Source organism: Nicotiana attenuata, chromosome 1 (genome assembly GCF_001879085.1).
Source record: "Nicotiana attenuata strain UT chromosome 1, NIATTr2, whole genome shotgun sequence".
Taxonomy (NCBI): Eukaryota; Viridiplantae; Streptophyta; class Magnoliopsida; order Solanales; family Solanaceae; genus Nicotiana; species Nicotiana attenuata.
This window is the reverse complement of record NC_031989.1, coordinates 47385652-47402687: the sequence shown is the minus strand read 5'-3', so window position 1 is coordinate 47402687 and position 17036 is coordinate 47385652.

Genomic DNA, 17036 nt, shown 5'->3' with positions numbered 1-17036 from the left:
TAGTATTAATGCACCGGTCATCATATCCATATCTACACTTTCCCGCCCCGTGAAGGTAATTAAAGCGAAGGTTGGTCTCGACCTCTATTGCATGTTGTTACCCGTCCCTTCCTATCAATCCCGGAGGAATTTAGGACTCATATCCTATAAGAAGGAGGTTCTAAGCAGACCCTTAGGTTTAAAGGCAAAATACTAAGGCGACATACAATAACAAGTAGGACTTCAATTAAGGGGATCATGGAAGACAAACGAAAGGCTCAAACATACCTCCACAGGTAATACATATAGACATCATGACTCATACACAATTAAAGTATGAATTTAAATCCTATGCATGGTATCTAAGTGATAACAGCATAACCAGATTTATCACATGGCTCAAAAAAGAAGTCCGAATCAGGCTTGCCTACTGATTTTAACAGTTGATAATTAGACACTAATTACAGAGATGATTCTGGTTTTATTTAAAGTTGATTACCTAAGGCTTGCCTAGGCGTAAAATAATGTGCAACAGTTATTCAGAATTATTAAAACAGTGTGGAAATTATTTTACCCTAAGAGCATGTTGTTCTAGTTGATACGAATGCGGATATTATTACCAGCTTTATTTAGAAAACATCACATTGTGAGATTATTTTTTTTATTACCTTTTCATGAATCGGTAATTAAGTAGGCATCTTAAACAAAGTGCAAAAAAGATCCTAGAACATGATATCTAATATGCACATGCAAATGGCAGGATTGTTAAAAAACAGAATTCCTAAGGCATGATTTCTAAATGCGCATAAGAGTTGCAAAATTATTGAAATATGACTTCTGAAAATACGAGAGTAACAACTTTTATGCCAATGTTGTTATTCTCCTAGGAGCAGGATTTCTAAGTGATAGACATAAAACATGGATTAGCGATGGATGAGATGCTGAAGCAAGAAAACATGGGTCCTAAGAGCATGATTTCTAATGCATGTATGAACCCTAAACATGGTTTCTATTGCAAAATTAGGAATCTAACCCTAATAACATGTTTTCTACCCTTAACAACTATAGCATGCATATTTACCCCACCTATTTTCACTAGCCACCCCAATGCTTGTTTACAACAGGTTATTACAGACCAACATTGAGATGAATTACATAAGTAGAAATGAAAATAAGAAGTTACACTATAGGGAGCCTGATTAGGACTTCCTCCCTGAGTTATGTAATAAATCATTCCAAGTGCCAATATTGTTCCGTAGCCTTTCTAATATCTGGGTGTGTCAGAGTTACCTAAGGACCTCAAAGGATCCCGAGCAGTGCTCACGCCCAGATTGCATAACCAAGACAGAGTAAGTGCAGTGTGGAAAGGCCAGCTTTTATGTGTCCAAGTTCAGAGGGAGCTCAAGGGTCCCAAGGCAAGGCTCACACAAAAGGGGCAGAACCTAGTGGTCTAAGAGTATATGTGAGAGTGCTTGACATAGATTTAAAAGAGTTGAGTTGGAAAAACAGTTTTGAAACAACATGTTTGAAATAAGTTTAACAGAAGAGTTGCTTAGGGAAGAACTGTTTGGAAAGGAGAAGGGATAGGAGAAACAACAACATGGAACAAGCCAGCACACATACAGAACAAGTTCAAAGAATAGTATCATTCCGACATTCACAAGTAGGGAAATAAGGGGTTGGGGAGATAGAGGACCCAAATCAGAAACACATAAACATGGGTGAGCAGAGATGCATATAGACCAGCAAGTACAAAGAACAAGTAGGGACTGATTGGCCTTTAGAACACAAACAATTACTTCAAAGAGTTAACAAGGGAATCATGCTTAAAATTAGAATAGTAATAAGACATAGGGACAGGGTATGGGAGTAGTCATGCAGGGGTCTATTACACATAATTAGTCATGACTTAGTGTTAATCAAGTACATTAGGAAACATACTAGTTGAGGGACATAAACAGGAACTCAAGTAGACATGCTGATTATATTTGAACGAGAGAGGGCAAAAATTAAGCATGCTGAGTAAAGCACTAAACAAGAAGTGCAATTAAACAACATGGGCCATTAAGCTAGTGCAGAAAAAGACAGGGATTGGCAAACAATGGAGCACATAGAGTTGAGCTTCAGAATTCAACTAGGAACGTACCAGTTAAGGAAACAAAGTGCAGAAAAGTAAAGCGAGTAGTGTTCCACAGTCTAGCCTTGGCTTTCAGCTGGCTAGACAAGCAGTAACACAAGTAGTAGAGAAAGAAGAGAGAGTTAGAGTGTATGTCTGTGTGTGTTCTGAACTATGCTCGTGTTTTGAGAGGTAAAACAATAGTGTATATATAGCACTTTAGGAGTAGAACTAATAAGGTAAAGAAATCAGAGTTCAATCAATTAAGGATCAATCAACCAATCACAGAATCAATTTCTATAGAGAAGTCCGGGAAAGACCCCCCTTTAATTGAGATAAAGTCAATGAACAGTCATAACAGGGTTCAATTAAGGTAATAAATCAAAACCATACCATATAGGGAGTCAGTAAGATTCCCAAATTACTGATAACTGATTAAGGCAAGTATAACCAATCAGGGTCACAAATAAACAAACAAGTAAAATCCTAGAACACACTAATTTTAACAGGACAGTCATTTGAATCAGTAAAAAAATCTTAGAGAATACTGATTTTAACAAGAAAGATTGCTCAAAACCCTAATAGAAATTAATCACGCAAGGATCCCGAAGAATACTGATTTTTTAATAGGGAAGATTGTTCAAACCCCAAATAAAATCAGTTAATACATTGGGTTGACAGAAAAAATAAACGAATAACGGAGAACAGGTGAAAGAAAAAATCAGTGCAACAGACTGAATCATCCAGAATTCACGCATATATAAGAGAATCATTCAAGATAGTGAAGAATACTTAGCTTAAACACGGAAAAGTTAGAAAAATCTTTGAAGAAAAGTATGATATGAACCGTAATTTTAAAAAGTGTAAACAAAGTCGAAACAATTAATCAGACCAAGAGATTTATAAAGGAAAACATCCAATGATATTCGAATAACTACAGATCTGTAAAGATCTGAAAAAAGATTCGAGCAATAGGGTTTTCAGAAAAATAGTGGAGATGAAGAAAAATCGGTTAAAAACTCATGGATACACCTAGATTTAAGACAGATCTAAAGAAAAGTGGAAGATCTTAAGATTTAGGGTTTCGGAGAACCCAGAGAAGATGAGAAAACCTTAGAACGTTACCGGTTTTAGCCGGAAAAGTCATGGACCTTATTCGAACAACCATGGATGGTCGGAAAATGGCATGAAAGACCATGTATAGACTCTTGGAGAGTTTTGAACAAGACCTGGACTAGATCTCTTCGAGATCCTTCCATGAAATCACAAAAACGAGCAACCAGGATACGTAGGAGACAAGTATACGTCTCAAACAGCGGTGGGAATCCATGGATCGTGTGAGGATCGAAGGGATTAGGGCTGGTTTGGGTGGCGGCGGCTAGGGTTTGGTCTAGGTCTCAGAGAGAATTGAAGAGGAAAGGGGTTTTCAGGGCGGCTGTTTGGTGAAAATGACTTAGGGTTTCAGGGGTTAGGTTAGATAAAAAAAAGGAAGGTTTGTTTTGGACCGTTGATCTCTTGAGATCAACGTCCAAGATTGGTTCCGGGCTGGGCGGGTTATAAAAGCGGGTTTGGTTAATTGGGTCGGGGTTTCAATTGTGCCAGGGGTGTATTTGGTTATAATTGAAATACAAATGGGGCTATTATTTAAATAGCCAGTTTTTCCTTTTTTAATTTGTAAAAAATAGTAGGTAACTTTTGAAAATAATTTAAAAATGCTAAAATGATTTAGAATACATAGTTAGCAATTTAAAAATATTGGATCCAATTTTATGCATATAAAACATAATTAAATTTTAAAAAGGCTAATATTGCAATTATGTGCAATTTAACTTTAAAAGTACTAAATGTAATTGCAAAAATATATAAAAATTACCTTAGCCATATNTTATGGATAAAAAGGAAAAAAATAAATCAATTTAAAACCTTAAAATTATGGGAAAAATAATAAAAACCTTGGGCATGCTTATATATGCATATATATATATGCTATTTTGAAAGTATTTTGCATATTTAAAAATATATAGGGAAAAATTGGGTATCAACAATGTAACTAACTCTGGATCATTGATCGAATAATTCCTTTTGTTCCTCCTCAGCTTTCTTTAAACGTAAGCAATCACTTTCCCTTGTCTTTCTGCCCCATGTTGCGTGCATACTTGGCTTATCTTGGCGCTCACGAATGCTAGAATTCCATGTAACCCATATGATCTCGAATATCACTTACTTCTTGTTTGTTAGTCACGATAGGTTCCACTTTCTTATTGAGTGCATACAATGTTGTTGTGAGACATCCCGAGCAGGAACCCTTACCTCTTTTCCTTGACGTCGTGCTTGCATAATATTCTTGAATCGTAGATGTAACAACCCGGCCGGCTGATCCCCTAATAACTGCTTCCCCATTATCTTTTTTTGCTATTGTGACTTGCCAAATGATTCGTTTTGAGTTTCGGAGTGTTTTGGGACACTTATTCCCTAAACGAGAGCTTAAGTCTGAGAATTTAGACCGTAGTCGGAACAATGTGAAGACGACTCTGGAATTGAGTTCCATCAATTCTGTTAGCTCCATTGGGTGATTATGGGCTAAGGGGCGTGTTCGGATTGTGTTTTGGAGGTCCGCGATTCATTTAGACTTGAAATGGCGAAAGTTGAATTTTTGGAGTTTTGGGCCGGTAGTGGAAATTTTGATATCAGGGTCAGAATCCGATTCCGGAAGTTGGAGTAGGTCCGTAGTGTTGAATATGACTTGTGTGCAGAACTTGGGGTCAATCGGATGTGGCTTGGTTGGTTCGGCATCGGTTGTAGAATTTTGAAGTTTCAAGTTCATTCAGTTTGGATTGGAGGGTGATTTGTGTTCTTAGTGTTGCTTGATGCGATTTAAGGGCTCGACTAAGTTTGTATGATGTTTTAGGATTGGTTGGTATATTTGGTTGAGGTCCCGAGGGCCTCGGGTGTGTTTCAGACGCTCAACGGGTGAAAATTTTGGACTTAGAGGATTTTCAGGTGTGCTAGTTCTGGTGTTTTTGCACCTGCAGTACGAAACCACAGGTGCGGGGCCGCATATGCGGATGACCAAGTGCAGAAGAGGATTTTGGGAAGAATTCTGGGGTCACAGGTGCAAGGGGTGTTCCGCATCTGCGACGCCCGCAGGTGCGAGTGGAGGAACGAAGGAGCGCTCTGGGACCGCAGAAGAGGACGAGAATCTGCAGGTACGCACGCGCAGGTGTGACCTCTTGATCGCAGAAGCGGGCGAGGTGCATTAAGCGAAAAGCGACACCTGTGGTTCTGGGATCGCAGAAGCGGGCAGAAAAGGAGATTTCGAGGGTTTGAAATTCATATCACAAAAATTCAATTTGGAGCTCGGTGGAAGGCGATTTTTCGAGGGATTTTGAAGGAGAGCTATTGGGTAACTAATCCTAACTCGATTTTGATCATATTACATTAATCTATTGTTGTATTCTTCATCTAGTTAGAGGATTTGAGTGGCGAAGTTGGGAAATTGGGGGAAAAGTTCCCCAACCAAAAATCTGAGATTTGAGTGGGATTTAGGCGTCGGACTTGGATGATTTTTGTACGAGTGATCTCGTGAGTGAATGGGTGTTCATAATTGGTGACTTTTATCTGATTCCGAGACGTGGGCCCGGGGAGGATTTTTTGGCGTTTTTTTATTTTCTTGTCTTAGCTTTGATTTCATTAGCTAAATTAGTTGCATGTAGCTATATTTACATTATGTAATTGATTTGATTAGATTTGGGCCACTCGGAGTTGGATACTCGTGGCAAGAGCGTGATTTCGGATTGATTTTAGCTTGGTTCGAGGTAAGTGGCTTGCCTAACCTTGTGTGGGGGAACTCCCCTTAGGATTTGGTACTGTTTGATATATGAGTGCCCTGTACGTGAGGTGGTGAGTGCTTACACGGGCTATTTGTTGAAAACCCCCCATTTTCATTAAGAAAATATCTATTTTTCCTTTAATTGAGCAACACTAGTATATGTAACTATCATGTTTAGATTAGGAAACCATGCCTATGTGCCTTAACTGTCTTAACTGCCTATCTGAACTTTGTGCAGCATGTTTAGTGAAAATTATGTCTTCTTTGATATGATCTTAGTCTAAACTGTATTGCTGAAACTGTTTTTTATGTTGATTGAATTGCATATTTACTTTGGGACAGCGGAACGGTATTCCGGGAGATCCCCCTGCACATTTATGTTTGGGACTATGGGATGGTATCCCGGGAGATCCCCCTGTGCTGAATATTTACTTTGGGACTACGGAACGGTATTCCAGGAGATCCCCCTGCATATTTATGTTTGGGACTACGGGACGGTATCCCGGGAGATCCCCTGTTACTATCTTTGTGTACTGAGTTGTTGTTTTTCTGTGATTTCATTCTCGTTAAATGTTAGTATTTACCTTTACTGCGATATTTCATACTGTATTATTTTATTATATATTATGCTAGTAGCGCCCTGTCCTGATCTCGTCACTACTCGACCGAGGTTAGGCTTGGCACTTATTGGGTACCGCTGTGGTGTACTCATGCCTTTTCCTACACATGTTTTTCGTGCGCAGATCCAGGTACCCCTTTCCAGCCATATTTCCAGTGAGGCGAGACGACTGTAGAGACTTCAAGGTATGTCTGTCGCGTCCGCAGACCTAGGAGTCCCCATCTACTCTTCCTTAAGTTAAAGACTTTTCTTGTATTTTTCTTCGTTGATAGTTTCTGCAGTTTAGGAGCAGTATTTACTTATGTAGCTTGTGACTCATGATATTCCGGGTTTTGGGAGCATTTATGTTCAGTTCAAGAGTGATTGTTGTATATGTCGAGCGGCATCTAAATTTCTTAATTAAAGTTACCTATTAAATTGTTAGTTTTTTTTATGTTTTCGTCTAAATTTTGCAAGGTGTTAGGCTTACCTAGTCGTAGTGCCACGACCCTAAAACCGACCCGGTCGTGATGGCTCCTATCGTGAAACTAGACCAGCCGACACAGTTCCTAAATTAACCATTTAATCAATTACAATCACTTTTAAGCCTTTAATTAATCAGATATATATCGTAATGAAAGTCTAAATGAACAGTGCGGAATAAATACACAAGCCTGACATCGGGGTGTCACAAGTCACGAGCATCTACTAAGGTCTGAAGACAACTAAGAATCTAAAATGTACTAAATACAGTCTAAGGAAGACAAGAGGGAGAAAAGCAGTGCTGCGAAAGTCGGGCAGCTACCTTGCTAACTCCAGGTCTGAAGACAACTAAGAATCTAAAATGTACTAAATACAGTCTAAGGAAGACAAGAGGGAGAAAAGCAGTGCTGCGAAAGTCGGGCAGCTACCTTGCTAACTCCAATGACTCTGCCACTGAGCAATCAACAACCACTACCGGGTTCAGAAATACCTGAATCTGCACACAAAGTGCAGAGAGTAATGTGAGTACGCCAACTCAGTAAGTAATAAAAGTAAATGAAAGCTGAGCAGTAAGAAAACACGTAAGTCATGTCATAACGCTACAACAAATACAGTACATCTCCAAACAGTACAGAAATCATTTACTTCGTAAATCAAGCTCAGTTTCAGTAAAACCTTTTAAAAACAACTTTCAATAGTTTCAAACGAGTGATAAAACAGTGAGTATAAAATGATAGAAACGTAAACTACTCCTCGGGCAAAACATGTACCATGAACCGCCCCTCGGGCATAATGTCAACAGAACCAGCCCCTCGGGCTACCTCACAATCACTCGTAGTCAGCCCCTCGGGCAAAACATGAATCAAGAACCGCCCCCGGGCAACTTGGATCAAGAACAGCCCCTCAGGCTTCAAGATGAAACAACAACAGCCCCTTGGGCTACAACACATCACACACACTGGGTACCCGCGCTCACTAGGGGTGTACAGACTCCGGGAGGGGCCCCTTATGGCCCAAGCGCAATATCAAGCCATCTCGTGGCATAATCAAACAGGCTCTCGGCCTCATATCAATCACAAGCCACCTCGTGGCATAATAAATCTGGCCCTCGACCTCTCATATATCACAATCGGTACCACATACTGCGGCGCGCAGCCCGATCCTATTGTATCCTCACAACACAGGCCCTCGACCTCACTCAGTCAGATCTCACTCAAGCCCCTCGGGCTGACAGTAAAACAAGTACTTGGCTCAAAATCATCTATGAAATTAAAATGAGTGAATAAAACCGAGTTATGAAAAATAGTAAGAAAATAGCATGACTGAGTGCAAACATTAACCAAAACAGTGAGGTAAAACAGTAGTAAAAGCCCCTAAGGGTCCAAACAATCGGCACAAGGCCCAGACACGGCATTTAGCCCCAAACAAAATAATATTTTCCAAAGTATAACAATATCGAATAGTTTTCAAGTAAAATACGCGACTTAGTAGTCGTACGGGATGGACCAAGTCACAATCCCCAACGGTGCTTGACCCCACGCTCGTCATCTAGCGTGTGCGTCAGCTCAAAGTAGCACAACGATGTGAAATCCGGGGTTTCATACCCTCATAACAGTATTTACAATCATTACTTACCTCTATCCGGTCCAAACTCTAGCCCGTGATGCCTTTGCCCCTCGAATCGGCCTCCGGATGCTCCAAATCTAACCAAAATCAGTATATTATCATCAATATACGCTAAAGGAACAAAGCCCAAGCGAAAATAATCAAATTAGCTTAAGAATCCCGAAATTGCTCAAATCTGGCCCCCGGGCCCACGTCTCGGAATCTGATACAAATCACAAAACTAGAATCCTTACATTCTCACGAGTTCATACATACCAAATACATCAATATCCGACCACAAATGACCCCTCAAATACCCATTTTAAGGTCTCTTAATCTCAAGCCCTAATTACCCATTTAGAACTGATTTTTCCCAAATTTCACCACTAATTAGGCCTTTAATCACATTAAACGAGTTATGAAGTCAGGAATATAACCTCCAAGAGATTACCCTTTGGTTTCCTCAAGAATCCATCTCAAAAGCTCCAATCCCGTTCAAAAATGGTGAAAATAGACTGAAAATCGCGAAGGCCACTGTTTAAATACTCTGCCCAGATCCTTCTACGCGAACGCGGCCCCACTCTCGCGTTCGCATAGCACAATTTACACTGCCTCGCCACTATACCTTTCGCGAACGCGAAAGCATCCACGCGAAGATGCTTCGCCAGTCCAGCCCTTCCGCGAACGCGATACTAATCTTGCGAACGCATAGTCCAAGGGCCTGGGGTACCCAACGACCTCACTCCTCTTCGCGAACGCGACCCCAATCACGCATCCGCGATGCACATGTTGCCCGCACCTTCTCGTTCGCGTCCTCAACTTAGCGAATGCATAGAACAAAATCATCAACCCTCAAAACACCCTTCGCGAACGCGATGCACCCTCCGCGAACGCGATGAACAAAAATCTCTGCAATAAAAACCAGCAAAACTGCCAAGTCCAAAGTCCAAAAATTGATTCGTTAACCACCCGAAACTCACCCGAGGCCCTCGGGACCTCAACCAAACATGCCAACATATCCCATATCATCATTCAAACTTGTTCCAACCTTCCAAACGCTCAAAAAACATCAAAACACCAAATTTGCATCGGATTCAAGCCTAAGAATTCCAAAAACTCCAAAATTCCGCTTTCGATCAAAAAGTCTATCAAACCACGTCTGTATGACCTGAAATTTTGCAGACACATCCCAAATGACATAACAGACCTACTGCAACTTCCGGAATTCCATTCCGACCTCTATATCAAAATCTCACCTATCAACCGGAAGACGCCAAATTTTCAATTTCGCCAATTCAAGCCTAAACCTTCCACGGACCTCTAAAATACATTCTGATCACGCTCCTAAGTCCCAAATCACCTAACGGAGCTAACCAACTCATAAAAATTCCAATCTGAGATCATATACTAACAGGTCAAAACCTTGTCAACCTTTTAAATTTTATGCCTCAAACTGAGAACCGTTCTTCCAAATTTACTCCAATTATCCTGAAAACCAAAACCGATGATTTACATAAGTTACAATACATATTACGGGGCTATTCATGCCCGAGAACTGGCGAGCAAAGTGCAAAATCTCAAAACGATCGGTTGGGTCATTACACGTAGAGACTAGGACCGTCACGACGGTTCATGGAGGGAGAACTAGGGTAGTGACAAGTTGGTATCAGAGCTCTAAATTCATAGGAGTCATGAGTCACAAGCCAGTTTATTAGAGTCTCACGGATCAGTACGGAGACGTCTGTACTTATCATCGGGAGGCAATGGAACTATTTGGAAACTTTCACTTCATTTGAATTCCTTGTCGTGCGAGATTATTGACTTCGAAATTCTAAAATTCTATCTTTTATTCTATCACAAATGGTGAAGACGCGTGCTACCGGAGATGACCAGGCACCCGCACCCCCTACTAGAGCCGCCAGAGGCTGGGGCCGGGGTAGAGCCCGAGGACGCACACGTGGTGCGGCCAGAGCACCCAGGCGAGCTGCTACAGAGGAGCCACTAGTAGCTCCAACCGGAGCCCAGACACCTGATACGCCTACTGTTGATACGCAATTTTCTCCTATATATTTTTAATATGCAAAACACTTTCAAAATAGCATGTTCATGCATATATAAGTATGTCTAAATGTTTTACTATTTTTCCTTAATTTTTAAAGATTTTTTTAATCAATTTATTGCCCTATTTTATCCAGAAAAACCCAATAATTATTCCCAAAATTATTATTTTGGTAGTTCATTTATTGGATTCTCATATTTATGCTAAAATATAGCTAAGATAATTTTTACATATTTTTACAAATTTATTTAGTATTTTTAAAGCTAAATTTCATATAATTGCAATATTGGCCTCTTTTAGATTTAATTACGTTTATATCAATAAAATTAAGTCCAGTATTTTTAATTTTGATAATTATGTACTATTATTCATTTTAGTACCTTTAGTTTATTTCCAAAAATTATCTTACTATTTTTATAAATCAAATAGGGAAAAGTGGCTATTTAAATGTTAGCCCATTTTCATTTCAATTCTAGCCTAATTTGGCACCCCAATTAAACCCAATCTGAGGCCCAATTACCCTGACCCAATCCCCGTTTAATCCGACCCAAGTTCGTCTTCATAACCCACCCACTCGCCCGCTTTAATCCAGGCCGTTGATCATTCAGATCAATGGCGAACAACAATCCTTACCTTTTTTAATTCAAACGACCCCTAACGCTAACCCCATTTCATACACTCCGCCGCCTCTGAATCCCCTTCTCTCTCAAACCCTAGCCGCCGCCCTCAACTACAACCCTAAAATCTCCCAAATCAATGGCTTCTAAGGTCATCGGAGGCCTGTATCCACCTCCTATAGCTTCTACATGCCCGGTTATCATGGTTTCAAGGCTATATCCTGGAAAAGTTTGGTCCAGAGCTTGGTCGTTATCAGTTTATGACTGTTTTCCGGTCGTCTTTGGCCTTTCTCCGGCCAGCCATGGCTATTCGAGTCTGACTCTTGACTCTCCTGCTTAGATCGATGATTTTCAAAGCCTTTCTCACCACTTGGGGTTCTTCTGAAACCCTAACATTTAAGGTTCTTCCGATTTCTTTTAGATCTGTGTTTGCTCTAAACTTCTAAACGTTTTTTCTCAAAGTTTCTTCTAAAACTCTACCTTCAAAACCCCTTATCTTTTCCAATTAGGGTTTTTGCTAAGTTATTTCGAAGCTTTCTCTGATTTGTGACAAGTTCTGCTGTGTTTCCTTATGTCGTTTTTCTACTGGAGTTTGCATGTTAAAAGCCATAATTTCTTTTGAGGTTTCTGAATCTATTTTTTTGTTAATAGTTATTTGATTTATTTGTTTTTCATCCCTAGACTCGATTGGTGTTGAAAACCCTAAGTTGGGTTCATTCGAGTTTCTAAGACTATTTGTTGTGTGATTTATTTGTTCGTCATCTTTGAGTTCGATTGGTTTCGAAAAACCTAATTTCTTCGGGGGCCTATTCGAGCTTCTGAAGCTGCTTGTGCAACTCATCTGTTTGAAGTTGCTCGACTGGATTTGAAATCTTTTTGTTTCAGCATTTGTTTCTTTATGTGATTTTGACTTCCTGCTATCATTGAAACTCGAGTATACTTTTTCAGAAGGGCCTTTTTACTTGACCCTTTGCATGCTTATGATACTCTCTCTTTTCTCTATTACTAAGTTAATGAAGTTGACCTATGTGACTACCATGTTTCGATAGTTCACTGTCTACTGACTATGTGATTGTTATTGCATGCTGCTTCTCTTTGCCATAGTTTGGTCCTCGCATGCCTAATGTTTATGCACTCTATTTATATGCTGAATTCCCCTCTTAAATGACCTTCAATTTCGGACTGATTTCAAACCATCCCTTGTGAAATTCTGATTGCACTCGTGTTAAGTAATTGATTCTTTCCTTGTTTCGCCTTACTGATTTCCCTGTTTCTTGGTCTAATTTGGACACTTTCCTTTGAACCTTCGATCCCTACTTTTCTACTCAATTTGATTAATTCCCTTACCTTGGTTACAATTGTATTTGATTCTTACCGACATTACCTTGATTAGAATCTGATGAACCTAGTCTCTATTACATATTGTGTACTTGTACTATGCTAAAAATATTTCCTTATTTGTTATATTTAGCCTTATGTGATTTCTTTCCTTATTTAGTATTTGCATGTTACCGTTTAAATTTAACTCCTTAATTAAAGGAAGTACTGATACTAATTTGATTTTAATTAGCACATAGTTCCATAATTACTGCTAAACTATGATTCTTGCCTTATTTTCTACCTGTTTTCAAACTATAAGTACCTTGCTCTCTCATTAACACAAACACACGAACACTCTTAATTCTGAACTCACACTTACACTCAAACGCTCTCTCTTGCGTTACTACTTGTACTGTGGCCTGTTTAGCTGGCTGAAAGCCAAAGCTATATTTCAAGTCCTCCTACCTTTCTTTACTGCATTTTGCTTCTTTAAACTGGTATGTTCTAATTAAGCTTACAGCATCAACAACAACATGGTTACTTATGTTCTTGCATTCTTGTCTGCCTACTACTTGTATCTATTTCAGTACCTTTATGTAACATGCCGTAATTTCTTTTCTGCTGTTCTGAATTAATGTTTTGTGAACCTTAAATCCCTATCCCCAATGTGTTTGGTATCTATGTTTGTTATGGGGCATGGCAGTATTGAACATTACTGTCCATGACTCAAACTTGATCCACCTAGGATCATAACCTCTATGTTTTCTCTAGTGTTGTGTGTTCCGGTGGGCTTATAGGCATGCCAGCATCTTCTAATGTTGTGCATGCCCAAAGCTGACCCTTGCCTAAGTACATAGGCTCTTTGCAATTCCCAACCCTTGAACCCCTTTTGTATAAAGTTATCAACTCTGTAACTATTTCCCTACCACCCTTTACCCCTCTCCTTTATTCCCTCAGCTCTTAGAACTCTGTTTCTGCACTTGCACTATCTTCTTAGACTTAAGTTATGCCCCCTTGTGTGAGCCTTGCCTTGGGACACATGAGCTCCCTCTAAACTTGGACACAGGAGGGCTGGCACTTCCACACTGCACTTGTCCCTATTCTGGTTATGAAACTTGGGTGTGCCTATTGAGGCCCTTAGGGAACTCTGACACACTCAAATCTGAGAAAGGCTTTGGATCAGTGGTCTTTGAGTTGGTTTATCTCATAACTCAGAGAGGAAGTCAAGAATCAGGCTTCCTCTGGTTGTAATTTTTCTTTGTACTTTTTCTGATGTAATTTATTATTCCTGGTTTGTAATAATTTGTAATGAACATTTGGGGCTGGCTAGTGAAAAAGGTTGGGTAATTACGCATGCAAGGGTAGAAAATATGTCTATAGGACTTCTTTTAATTCTGCACTTTCAAACTGCATTAGAAATCATGTCTCTAGGACTTATACGATAGGTCGTATTCGAATTCTGCACGCCACTTAGATATCATGCTTTAGTTTCTAAACGACTATAAATAAGTATCACATTCGTAATTTTAAAATCAGTAGCATATAGAAATCATGCCTGCATGGATTCTTAAATAAAATCTGAATCGTTTCATTCCCATTCAATATTAGATATCATGTTCATAGGGATTGAAAATCAGTAATAGTAGATACTATCACCTGCAGAACCTGTAACTAGTCTAATTTAATTTTGTCCCTTCTGAACCTCTTTTAATAATCTAATCCCCTTACTTAACAAGGTTTAGCAAGCATGCCTATAGGATTTCAAATAATTTATTTCGAGTTTTTACTGTCTCATCACCTTCTGAATTGAAAAGACATCATGCCTATAGGACTCCGTCTAAGCACTCAGGCAAACCCTAGGATAATAATTATAAAACTAAATCCACTTTGTTAATTTCTACAACCAGCAGGCAGGCCTGATTCGGACTTCTTATCTGAGTTATGTAATAAACTAAGCTGCCTCAACAATTAACTTCCCTCGTCTTAGTGTGCTTTAAATAAGACCTAAAAAGTATGTGCAAGTCATGCTATTTATGTGCTTTTTTTTGAGGAGGTATACTCGAGCCTTATATGCTTATGTGTTTCCCCCTTTAATGTGCACTCTTTATATTTTTTGTATATCGCCTTAGAATTTTTACCTTTGAAACTTCAAATAAGCTCAATACCCCTCCCTTTTAGGATTAGTAGTCCTAAATGCCTCCGGGACTGATAGGAATGGGACGGGTAATAGCATGCAATAAGTAATCGAGACCAATCCGCGCTTTAATACCTTAACGGGGTGGGAAGGGTAGATATGGATATGATGACCACATGTAGCCCCTCATTGAGGAGTAATTACCGGTCATTGTGTGGGGTGATCCATATTTTTAATAAACTTAGGACCCCCCCCCCCCCTTCCTTTATTCTTTATTCGTTTTTCAGCATTGTATGTCCTTATTTAAAAAAAATCAGCTCTTTGATTGTTCTTTCAAATTTGTTTACTTTCAAACCATTATGTATTGAAATCCCCTCTTACTTGAGCCTTATCTACTTACATGCTAATTGTACCCCAAATTCACAATAACTGTCTGGCTGGGAACCACACTAGTGGATCCTGAGGGGTGCCTAACACCTTCCCCTTAGGATAATTTCAAGCCCTTACCCAATCTCTGGTTATTCAAACAAGCTTAGAGTTGAATCTCTATTGGTGTCCTAATGCACCTTAATCATTAGGTGGAGACTCTTCAAATGCAAGCCCCTTTCCCAAAAGGGAAGAGTTGTCCCAACCAAATGTCATAAACCCGATTTCGCGAGAAAAAGGGGGCGCGACAGCATGGCGACTCTGCTGGGGATATTAGGCTTTTACCATTTTAGAGTGTTCTTGTGAATTTGTACCTTCCCTTTATATGAAATTACTTGTTTAAATTCCTTTAAGCGTTTAATTTCTTTTACAAGGCAAAACTGACTTATCTTCTTCGTTTCTTTTCTTTATTACTGCTTCAAATTATAAACTGCTGTATTTATTGCTTTCTTAACATGCAAATACGTGACAACATGCTTTTTGAATTATTGCATAATCATGCTCAACATCATACTCCACTCGTGCCAAACAAATACCATAGCAACGCTTATAATGAGTGGTTGTGCTCTTCCTACATTATTACCCCCTAAATCTGGAAAGGCATATTTGCGGTAAAACCAGTCGATCAACGGTGTAGTCGACGGTTCCGTGCCTTTCCCCCTTGAGTTGTCCGCTCAAGGGTATCAGTCTAAAACCTCATAGAAACCTTACTCTGTTTAATTGTGCATGCATCATGGTCAAACCTAGTCGGGTCAGTTATGTTGTCAACATAATGATCCTTTAAGATAGCCTTGTCCAAAGTCCATTGGGTTTCCCTAAACCCAAAACGCACGTTGTCACGTTCTGTGCATCTATTTGGAGAACTAGATTGCTTCATGCTAATTGTTGATGTTAAATAGTCGAGTTTGGTGAGGGTAGGGTCTAACCCTTCTGTTTTGCAAAAAATGAGGCACGAGGTCCCCAATTTTGGTATGATTAGCACGCCCCCACTCTTGCTAGATTGGTGGAGGAATCTTCCATCAAATGACCAAATCAATGAATGGAAAGAAAGGGTCGTCAAGACTAGCGAAAAGTTAGATTATCTGGAATACAGTCTGCTGGAATTGGAAGGAAAAGTGAGAAAAAGAGTCAACGACTGCCAGAACGCTGAGGGAAACGAAGGGGAACACCTGGCGAAGGCATTTTTACTGGTGAACCTACGCGAACTGGAGGATCTGATCAAGGAGAGCATTCAAATTGGGGAAGGTCCTTCTGGGACCAAGTAGATAGGAGTTTATTTTTCGCTTTATAAATGTAACAAGGCCAATGGCCATTAGTAACTTTTATTTCCTGTTTATTTAATGTTGATTTGGGATTCGTCTACTTTTTATCAATAAAAGGAGGCATTTAGCATTCTAAGTTCTCCAAATCAATTTGTCGTTATGCCTACCTCGGGCACAAAGAGGTCCCCAAATTAGGACGCGGTTTACATTCTGCACTATGTGTTTAAATATTGCAACATTTTTATAATCCTCACTAACTTGTTGCCCTTTTTGTTTTTTGTTTTTTTTGTTTATTTCCCCTCCCCAAAGGTTAGTTCGTGCACTCTGGCATCATCATCTTATTTCACAAGGCCCTTCCATACAGGCTATGAGCAGAGGGGCACATCTCAATAATTGGACCATCAGGACAACCGGAGCCCGACGAGCCTCGGGGTAGCAAGGCTAAAGCAAGCATCATCCACTATTTTTATTTACTAAGTGATTTTCTTTTCACATTTTAATTCCCGCAATAAGATCTTCAATGTTCAAAACAATTATGAAATTTATCAAAGGCCTTTCGACTTTTCTTATGAATCAACACTTATTATTATTTTTCTCTTATTACTTTA